The sequence below is a fragment of the Cherax quadricarinatus genome, chromosome 38, assembly GCF_038502225.1.
Source record: "Cherax quadricarinatus isolate ZL_2023a chromosome 38, ASM3850222v1, whole genome shotgun sequence".
Lineage (NCBI taxonomy): Eukaryota > Metazoa > Arthropoda > Malacostraca > Decapoda > Parastacidae > Cherax > Cherax quadricarinatus.
The window spans coordinates 21175427-21187082 of record NC_091329.1 but is presented as its reverse complement, the minus strand read 5'-3'; positions in this window follow the sequence as shown (position 1 = coordinate 21187082).

Sequence of the window (11656 nt, the reverse complement as noted above, 5' to 3'; positions counted from 1 at the left end):
ACCTATTTGTGGTTGCAGGGGTCGAGTCTTAGCTCCTGGCCCCGCCTCTTCACCGGTTGCTACTGGGCCCTCTCTCTCCCCGCTCCATGAGCTTTATCAAACCTCGTCTTAAAACTGTGTATGGTTCCTGCCTCCACTACGTCATTTTCTAGGCTATTCCACTGCCTTACAACTCTATGACTGAAGAAATACTTCCTAATATCTCTCTGACTCATTTGTGTCTTCAACTTCCAATTGTGGCCTCTTGTTTCTGTGTCCCCTCCCTGGAACATCCTGTCTTTGTCCACCTTGTCTATTCCACGCAGTATTTTATATGTCGTTATCATGTCTCCCCTGACCCTCCTGTCCTCCAGTGTCGTCAGGCCGATTTCCCTTAATCTTTCTTCATAGGACATTCCCCTTAGCTCTGGAACTAACCTTGTCGCAAACCTTTGTACTTTCTCTAGTTTCTTGTGTGTGTGTGTGTGTGTGTGACCCAGCAACTAATATTTGCACCGATAACTCGTTACAATTGTGACCGGGTGTGGACGTGTGAATTGGTCATTACTTTATAATTTGTTCATGATTGTACCCATGTATAGACATAAGTAAATAAATTTACTTACATGATTCATTACCTTTGTAACTTGTTCAGCTATCAAAACTTTGGGGCCCAGTCCCTGGACCCACTATGTACCTCTAATCTGTAAATACCTTTGTAACTTGTCATGATTGTGACCAGATCTACCTGGAGTTCATTACCTTTGTAAGTTGCTCAGCTATCGAAACTTTGGAGTCCAGTCCCTGGACCCATTATGTACCTCTGTAATCTTTTGACTACCACCCACAGGATGGGTATGGGGCGCATAATGAACAAATTAAACTAAAACTAAACTGCATTACGAATTTATTATTTTTTTTTCACTAAGGTACTGGAGGAGGTAGATCATAGTAATGAATATGATATTGTGTATATGGACTTCAGTAACGTTTTTGACAGAGTCCCACATCAGAGACTATTGAGGAAAATTAGGTACGTGGAATGAGAGATATAAGACCATTGGAAGGACACACTTGTCCTGACAACACACACCAGCAATAAGACCATTGGAAGGACACACTTGTCCTGACAACACACACCAGCAATAAGACCCCTGGCAGGACACACTTGTCCTGACAATACACACCAGCAATAAGACCCCTGGCAGGACACACTTGTCCTGACAACACACACCAGTAATAAAACCCCTGGCAGGACACACTTGTCCTGACAAACATACACCAGCAATAAGACTCCTGGCAGGACACACTTGACCTGACAAACACACACCAGCAATAAGACCCCTGGCAGGACACACTTGTCCTGACAACATACACCAGCAATAAGACCCCTGGCATGACACACTTGTCCTGACAAACATACACCAGCAATAAGACCCCTGACAAGACACACTTGTCCTGACAAACATACACAAGTAATAAGACCCCTGACAGGACACATTTGTCCTGACAAACACACACCAGCAATAAGACCCCTGGCAAACACACACCAGCAATAAAACCCCTGGCAGGACACACTTGTCCTGACAAACACACTCCAGCAATAAGACCCCTGGTAAGAAGCACTTGTCCTGGCAAACACACACCAGCAATAAGACCTCTGGTTGGACACACTTGACCTGACAAACACACATTAGAAATAAGACCCATGTCAGGACACACTTGTTCTGACAAACAACACACCAGCAATAAGACCACTGGCAGGACACACTTATCCTGACAAACAACACACAAACAACAAGACCCCTGTCAGGACACACTTGTTCTGACAAACAACACACCAGCAATAAGACCACTGGTAGGACACACTTGTCATGTTTCCTGTTTAACAAAACACCAGCAGCAACATTTTCACTATCCCACAGTAAATAATAAGAAGGAGTCCCAACACGCACTTGTGTTTCATCTTCGTGAGTCTTCCCTGTAAAAATCGACACCTGACTTGTGTTATCAGTCCACTTCTTACAGTTAAATTGTGGTGCACTATGGAACACAGTGTTACACTGTAGCACACTATGGTATACTGGCAAACTGTAGCACACTCTAGTATACTGCAGCACAGTAATGTACATTGTAGCTCCCTATAGTACATTATAGCACACTATGGTACATTGTAGCACACTAATGCGCATTGCAGGACACCATGGTACGTTGTAACACGCTGTGGTACATTGTAGCATACTATGGTGCATTGTAACACATTATGGTACATTGTACTATGGTACATTATAGTACAATATGGTACATTGTGTACTACAGTGTAGCACACTATGGTACATTGTAGCACACTATGATACATTGTAGCACCTTAATGTACATTGTAGCACACTATGGTACATTGTATTACACTCTGGTACATTTCAGCACATGGTAGTACATTGTATTACACTATGATACAATGTAGTACGGGGATATGATTGAGGTGTATAAATGGAAGACGAATAAATAAAGGGGATGTAAATAGTATGCTGAAAATATCTAGCCTAGACAGGACTCGCAGCAATGGTTTTAAGTTGGAAAAATTCAGATTCAGGAAGGATATAGGAAAGTACTGGTTTGGTAATAGAGTTGTGGATGAGTGGAACAAACTCCCAAGTACAGTTATAGAGGCCAGAACGTTGTGTAGCTTTAAAAATAGGTTGGATAAATACATGAGTGGATGTGGGTGGGTGTGAGTTGGACCTGATAGCTTGTGCTACCAGGTCGGTTGCCGTGTTCCTCCCTTAAGTCAATGTGACCTGACCTGACTAGGTTGGGTGCATTGGCTTAAGCCGGTAGGAGACTTGGACCTGCCTCGCATGGGCCAGTAGGCCTGCTGCAGTGTTCCTTAGTTCTTATATTCTTATGTTCTTATGTGTGCACAAGGCTTATTCCTCTAAGAAAAAGGAGTAGATGTAAAATAGAAAGAGACAGGCGCTCCCTTTACACGACGGAAAAGAATAACAGAGCGGCTAAAAGAGGTCAATATATCTGAAATGCGTAGGGAGTCACTGGTCAGAGAAATAGCAAGCATCTAACTTAAGCTAAAGGAATCTTATAGGAGTCAGGAATCGCGGGAAGAACTAAAAGCCGTAAATGAAATCGAAAGAAACCCAAAGTATTTCTTCTCCTATGCCAAATCAAAGTCGAGAACAACATCCAGTATTGGGCCCCTACTTAAACAAGATGGGTCCTACACAGATGACAGCAAGGAAATGAGTGAGCTACTCAAGTCCCAATATGACTCAGTTTTTAGCAAGCCGCTAACCAGACTGAGAGTCGAAGATCAAAATTAATTTTTTATGAGAGAGCCACAGAATTTGGTTAACACAAGCCTATCTGATGTTATCCTGACGCCAAATGACTTCGAACAGGCGATAAATGACATACCCATGCACTCTGTCCCAGGGCCAGACTCAATGAACTCCGTGTTCATCAAGAACAGCGAGAAGCCCCTATCACGAGCTTTTACCATCCTATGGAGAGGGAGCATGGACACGGGGGTCGTTCCACAGTTACTAAAAACAACAGACATAGCCCCACTCCACAAAGGGGGCAGTAAAGCAATAGCAAAGAACTACAGACCGATAGCACTAACATCCCATATCATAAAAATCTTTGAAAGGGTCCTAAGAAGCAAGATCGCCACCCATCTAGAATCCCATCAATTACATACCCCAGGGCAACATGGGTTTAGAACAGGTCGCTCCTGTCTGTCTCAACTATTGGATCACTACGACAAGGTCCTAAATGCACTAGAAGACAAAAAGAATGCAGATGTAATATATACAGACTTTGCAAAAGCCTTCGACAAGTGTGACCATGGCGTAATAGCGCACAAAATGCGTGCTAAAGGAATAACAGGAAAAGTTGGTCGATGGATCTATAATTTCCTTACAAACAGAACACAAAGAGTAGTAGTCAACAGAGTAAAGTCCGAGGCAGCTACGGTGAAAAGCTCTGTTCCACAAGGCACAGTACTCGCTCCCATCTTGTTCCTCATCCTCATATCTGACATAGACAAGGATGTCAGCCACAGCACCGTGTCTTCCTTTGCAGATGACACCCGAATCTGCATGACAGTGTCTTCCATTGCAGACACTGCAAGGCTTCAGGCGGACATCAACCAAATCTTTCAGTGGGCTGCAGAAAACAATATGAAGTTCAACGATGAGAAATTTCAAGACGATGCAACATCCCCCCAATGAAAAGCAGGGGTGTCACTAGCACGTTAAGAGACCATACAATAAGTATCAGGGGCCCGAGACTGTTCAACTGCCTCCCAGCATACATAAGGGGGATTACCAATAGACCCCAGGCAGTCTTCAAGCTGGCACTGGACAAGCACCTAAAGTCGGTACCTGACCAGCCAGGCTGTGGCTCGTACGTTGGTTTGCGTGCAGCCAGCAGTAACAGCCTGGTTGATCAGGCTCTGATCCACCAGGAGGCCTGGTTACAGACCGGGCCGCGTAGGCGTTGACCCCCGGAACTTTCTCCAGGTAAACTCCAGGTAATACTGACTGTAACTGTACTATACTGACTGTAACTGTACTGTACTGGCTGTAACTGTACTGTACTGACTGTAACTGTACTGTACTGACTGTAACTGTACTATACTGACTGTAACTGTACTATACTGACTGTAACTGTACTATACTGACTGTAACTGTACTATACTGACTGTAACTGTACTGTACTGACTGTAACTGTACTATACTGACTGTAACTGTACTATACTGACTGTAACTGTACTATACTGACTGTAACTGTACTGTACTGACTGTAACTGTACTGTACTGACTGTAACTGTACTATACTTACTGTAGCTGTACTGTACTGACTGTAGCTGTACTGTACTGACTGTAGCTGTACTGTACTGACTGTAACTGTACTGTACTGACTGTAACTGTACCATACTGAGTGTAACTGTGCTATACTGACTGTAGCTGTACTGTACTGACTGTAGCTGTACTGTACTGACTGTAACTGTACTATACTTACTGTAGCTGTACTGTACTGACTGTAGCTGTACTGTACTGACTGTAGCTGTACTGTACTGACTGTAACTGTACCATACTGAGTGTAACTGTGCCATACTGAGTGTAACTGTGCTATACTGACTGTAACTGTACTGTACTGACTGTAGCTGTACTGTACTGACTGTAACTGTACTGTACTGACTGTAACTGTACCATACTGAGTGTAACTGTGCTATACTGACTGTAACTGTACTGTACTGACTGTAGCTGTATTGTACTGACTGTAACTGTACCATACTGAGTGTAACTGTGCTATACTGACTGTAACTGTACTGTACTGACTGTAGCTGTATTGTACTGACTGTAACTGTACTGTACTTACTGTAGCTGTAATGTACTGACTGTAACTGTACTATACTGACTGTAACTGTAACTGTACTGACTAACTGTACTGTACTGACTGTAACTGTACTGTACTGACTGTAACTGTACTGTACTGACTGTAACTGTACTGTACTGACTGTAACTGTACTGACTGTAACTGTATTGTACTGACTGTAACTGTACTGTACTGACTGTAACTGTACTGACTGTAACTGTATTGTACTGACTGTAACTGTACTGTACTGACTGTAACTGTACTATACTGACTGTAACTGTACTATACTGACTGTAACTGTACTGTACTGACTGTAACTGTACTGTACTGACTGTAACTGTACTGTACTGACTGTAACTGTACTGTACTGACTGTAGCTGTACTGTACTGACTGTAACTGTACTGACTGTACTGTACCATACTGACTGTATACTGTACTGACTGTAACTGTAACTGTACCATACTGAGTGTAACTGTGCTATACTGACTGTAACTGTACTGTACTGACTGTAGCTGTATTGTACTGACTGTACTGTACTGTACTGTAGCTGTAATGTACTGTACTGTACTGACTGTAACTGTAACTGTACTGACTAACTGTACTATACTGACTGTAACTGTACTATACTGACTGTAACTGTACTGTACTGACTGTAACTGTACTGTACTGACTGTAACTGTACTGTACTGACTGTAACTGTACTATACTGACTGTAACTGTACTATACTAACTGTAACTGTACTGTACTGACTGTAACTGTACTGTACTGGCTGTAACTGTACTATACTGACTGTAACTGTACTATACTGACTGTAACTGTCCTATACTGACTGTAACTGTTCTGTACTGACTGTAACTGTACTGTACTGACTGTAACTGTACTATACTGACTGTAACTGTCCTATACTGACTGTAACTGTACTATACTGACTGTAACTGTACTATACTGACTGTAACTGTACTGTACTGACTGTAACTGTACTGTACTGACTGTAACTGTACTGACTGTAACTGTACTGTACTGACTGTAACTGTACTGTACTGACTGTAACTGTACTATACTGACTGTACTGTACTGACTGTAACTGTACTATACTGACTGTAACTGTTCTGTACTGACTGTAACTGTACTATACTGACTGTAACTGTACTATACTGACTGTAACTGTCCTATACTGACTGTAACTGTTCTGTACTGACTGTAGCTGTACTGTACTGACTGTAACTGTACTGTACTGACTGTAACTGTACTGTACTGACTGTAACTGTACTGTACTAACTGTAACTGTTCTGTACTGACTGTAACTGTACTGTACTGACTGTAACTGTACTATACTGACTGTAACTGTACTGTACTGACTGGAACTGTACTATACTGACTGTAACTGTACTACACTGACTGTACTACTATACTGACTGTAACTGTACTATACTGACTGTAACTACTATACTGACTGTAACTGTACTGTACTGACTGGAACTGTATTATACTGACTGTAGCTGTACTGTACTGACTGGAACTGTATTATACTGACTGTAACTGTACTGTACTGACTGTAACTGTATTATACTGACTGTAACTGTACTGTACAGACTGGAACTGTATTATACTGACTGTAACTGTACTGTACTGACTGTAACTGTATTATACTGACTGTAACTGTACTGTACTGACTGGAACTGTATTATACTGACTGTAACTGTAGTGTACTGACTGGAACTGTATTATACTGACTGTAACTGTACTGTACTGACTGTAACTGTATTATACTGACTGTAACTGTACTGTACTGACTGTAACTGTATTATACTGACTGTAACTGTACTGTACTGACTGGAACTGTATTATACTGACTGTAACTGTACTGTACTGACTGTAACTGTATTATACTGACTGTAACTGTACTGTACTGACTGGAACTGTACTATACTGACTGTAACTGTACTGTACTGACTGTAGCTGTGTTGTACTGACTGTAACTGTACCATACTGAGTGTAACTGTGCTATACTGACTGTAACTGTACTGTACTGACTGTAGCTGTATTGTACTGACTGTAACTGTATTGTACTTACTGTAGCTGTACTGTACTGACTGTAACTGTACTGTACTTACTGTAACTGTACTGTACTGACTGTAACTGTACTGTACTGACTGTAACTGTACTGTACTGACTGTAACTGTACTATACTGATTGTAACTGTAACTGTACTGTACTGACTGTAACTGTACTGTACTGGCTGTAACTGTACTGTACTGACTGTAACTGTACTATACTGACTGTAACTGTACTGTACTGACTGTAACTGTACTGTACTGACTGTAACTGTACTGTACTGACTGTAACTGTACTATACTGATTGTAACTGTAACTGTACTGTACTGACTGTAACTGTACTGTACTGACTGTAACTGTACTATACTGACTGTAACTGTACTGTACTGACTGTAACTGTACTATACTGACTGTAACTGTACTGTACTGACTGTAACTGTACTATACTGACTGTAACTGTACTGTACTGACTGTAACTGTACTGTACTGACTGTAACTGTACTGTACTGACTGTAACTGTACTATACTGACTGTAACTGTACTGTACTGACTGTAACTGTACTATACTGACTGTAACTGTACTGTACTGACTGTAACTGTACTATACTGACTGTAACTGTACTATACTGACTGTAACTGTACTATACTGACTGTAACTGTACTATAGTGACTGTAACTGTACTATACTGACTGTAACTGTACTATACTGACTGTAACTGTACTGTACTGACTGTAACTGTACTATACTGACTGTAACTGTACTGTACTGACTGTAACTGTACTATACTGACTGTAACTGTACTATACTGACTGTAACTGTACTATACTGACTGTAACTGTACTATAGTGACTGTAACTGTACTATACTGACTGTAACTGTACTATACTGACTGTAACTGTACTATACTGACTGTAACTGTACTGTAGTGACTGTAACTGTACTGTACTGACTGTAACTGTACTGTACTGACTGTAACTGTACTGTACTGACTGTAACTGTACTATACTGATTGTAACTGTAACTGTACTGTACTGACTGTAACTGTACTGTACTGACTGTAACTGTACTATACTGACTGTAGCTGTACTGTACTGACTGTAACTGTACTATACTGACTGTAACTGTACTGTACTGACTGTAACTGTACTATACTGACTGTAACTGTACTGTACTGACTGTAACTGTACTGTACTGACTGTAACTGTACTGTACTGACTGTAACTGTACTATACTGACTGTAACTGTACTGTACTGACTGTAACTGTACTATACTGACTGTAACTGTACTGTACTGACTGTAACTGTACTATACTGACTGTAACTGTACTATACTGACTGTAACTGTACTATACTGACTGTAACTGTACTATAGTGACTGTAACTGTACTATACTGACTGTAACTGTACTATACTGACTGTAACTGTACTGTACTGACTGTAACTGTACTATACTGACTGTAACTGTACTGTACTGACTGTAACTGTACTATACTGACTGTAACTGTACTATACTGACTGTAACTGTACTATACTGACTGTAACTGTACTATAGTGACTGTAACTGTACTATACTGACTGTAACTGTACTATACTGACTGTAACTGTACTATACTGACTGTAACTGTACTGTAGTGACTGTAACTGTACTGTACTGACTGTAACTGTACTGTACTGACTGTAACTGTACTGTACTGACTGTAACTGTACTGTACTAACTGTAACTGTACTGTACTGACTGTAACGGTACTGTACTGACTGTAACTGTACTATACTGACTGTAACTGTACTGTACTGACTGTAACTGTACTGTACTGACTGTAACTGTACTGTACTGACTGTAACTGTACTATACTGACTGTAACTGTACTGTACTGACTGTAACTGTACTGTACTGACTGTAACTGTACTATACTGACTGTAACTGTACTATACTGACTGTAACTGTACTATACTGACTGTAACTGTACTATACTGACTGTAACTGTACTGTACTGACTGTAACTGTACTATAGTGACTGTAACTGTACTATAGTGACTGTAACTGTACTATAGTGACTGTAACTGTACTATAGTGACTGTAACTGTACTATACTGACTGTAACTGTACTGTACTGACTGTAACTGTACTATAGTGACTGTAACTGTACTATACTGACTGTAACTGTACTATACTGACTGTAACTGTACTATAGTGACTGTAACTGTACTATACTGACTGTAACTGTACTATACTGACTGTAACTGTACTATACTGACTGTAACTGTACTATAGTGACTGTAACTGTACTGTACTGACTGTAACTGTACTATACTGACTGTAACTGTACTGTACTGACTGTAACTGTACTGTACTGACTGTAACTGTACTATACTGACTGTAACTGTACTATACTGACTGTAACTGTACTATACTGACTGTAACTGTACTATACTGACTGTAACTGTACTATACTGACTGTAACTGTACTATACTGACTGTAACTGTACTATACTGACTGTAACTGTACTATACTGACTGTAACTGTACTATACTGACTGTAACTGTACTATACTGACTGTAACTGTACTGTACTGACTGTAACTGTACTGTACTGACTGTAACTGTACTGTACTGACTGTAACTGTACTGTAGTGACTGTAACTCTCCTCGGGTAATAAAAGATTTTATTAATGAAAGTTCCTTACTAGAGAGGTAATGAAACTTATAATATTTCGCCATTCTAAACTTAATAATAATAATAATAATAATAATAATAATAATTGTTTTTGGTATTATTGTTTTTATTATAGTTATTATTTATATTGCTATTATTATTAATATTATTATTATTTGTATTATTATTATTATTATTATTATTATTGTTGTTGTTATTATTATTATTATTATTATTATTATTATTATTATTATTATTGTTATTATTATTATTATTATTATTATTTTTATTATTATTATTATTATTATTGTTGTTGTTATTGTTGTTATTATTATTATTATTATTATTATTATTATTATTATTATTTTTATTATTATTATTATTATTATTATTATTATTATTATTATTATTATTTTTATTATTATTATTATTATTATTATTATTATTATTATTATTATTATTATTATTAATATTATTATAGTCGTGAATAAGGTGTAAGTAAGTAATGTTGATAACCTGTGATAAACATGTCACCGGGTCAGAAGACCATCACCAGCAGCAGAGTACTCACCATAGATCAGTGTAAACCCTGGCGCACACTGGACGGAGTATGTCATGCTATACCACCCGTGTATATCCTGCTATAACAGCCGTGTATATCCTGCTTTAACAGTCGAATATATCCTGTTATAACAACCATGTATATCCTGCTATAACAGTCGTGTATATCCTGCTATAACATTCGTTTATATCCTGTTATAACAACCGTGTATAGCTTGCTGTAACAGTCGTGTATATCATGTTATAACAACCGTGTATATCCTGCTACAACAGTTATGTATATCCTGCTTTAACAACCGTGTATATCCTGCTATAATAGCCGTGTATATCCTGCTTTAACAGCCGTGTATATTCTACTATAACAGCCATGTATATGTTGCTATAACACAGGTACACAGGTGTATATCCTGCTGTAACACCCGTGTATATCATGCTATAAAACCCGTGTATATCCTGCTATAACCCCAGTGTATATCCTGCTACAACAGTCGAGTATATCCTGTTATAACAACCGTGTATATCCTGCTATAACAGCCGTGTGTATGTTGCTATAACACAGGTGTATATCCTGCTGTAACAACCGTGTATATCCTGCTGTAACAATCGTGTATATCCTGCTGTAACAACCGTGTATATCCTGTTGTAACTACTATGTATATCCTGCTATAACAGCCGAGTACATCATGCTATAACTGCCGTGTATATCCTACTATAACAGCAATGTATATGTTGCTATAACAGGTACACAGGTGTATATCCTGCTATAACACCAGTGTATATCCTGCTACAACAGTCGAATATATCCTGTTATAACAACCATGTATATCCTGCTATAACAGTCGTGTATATCCTGCTATAACATTCGTTTATATCCTGTTATAACCGTGTATAGCTTGCTGTAACAGTCGTGTATATCATGTTATAACAACCGTGTATATCCTGCTACAACAGTTATGTATATCCTGCTTTAACAACCGTGTATATCCTGCTATAATAGCCGTGTATAT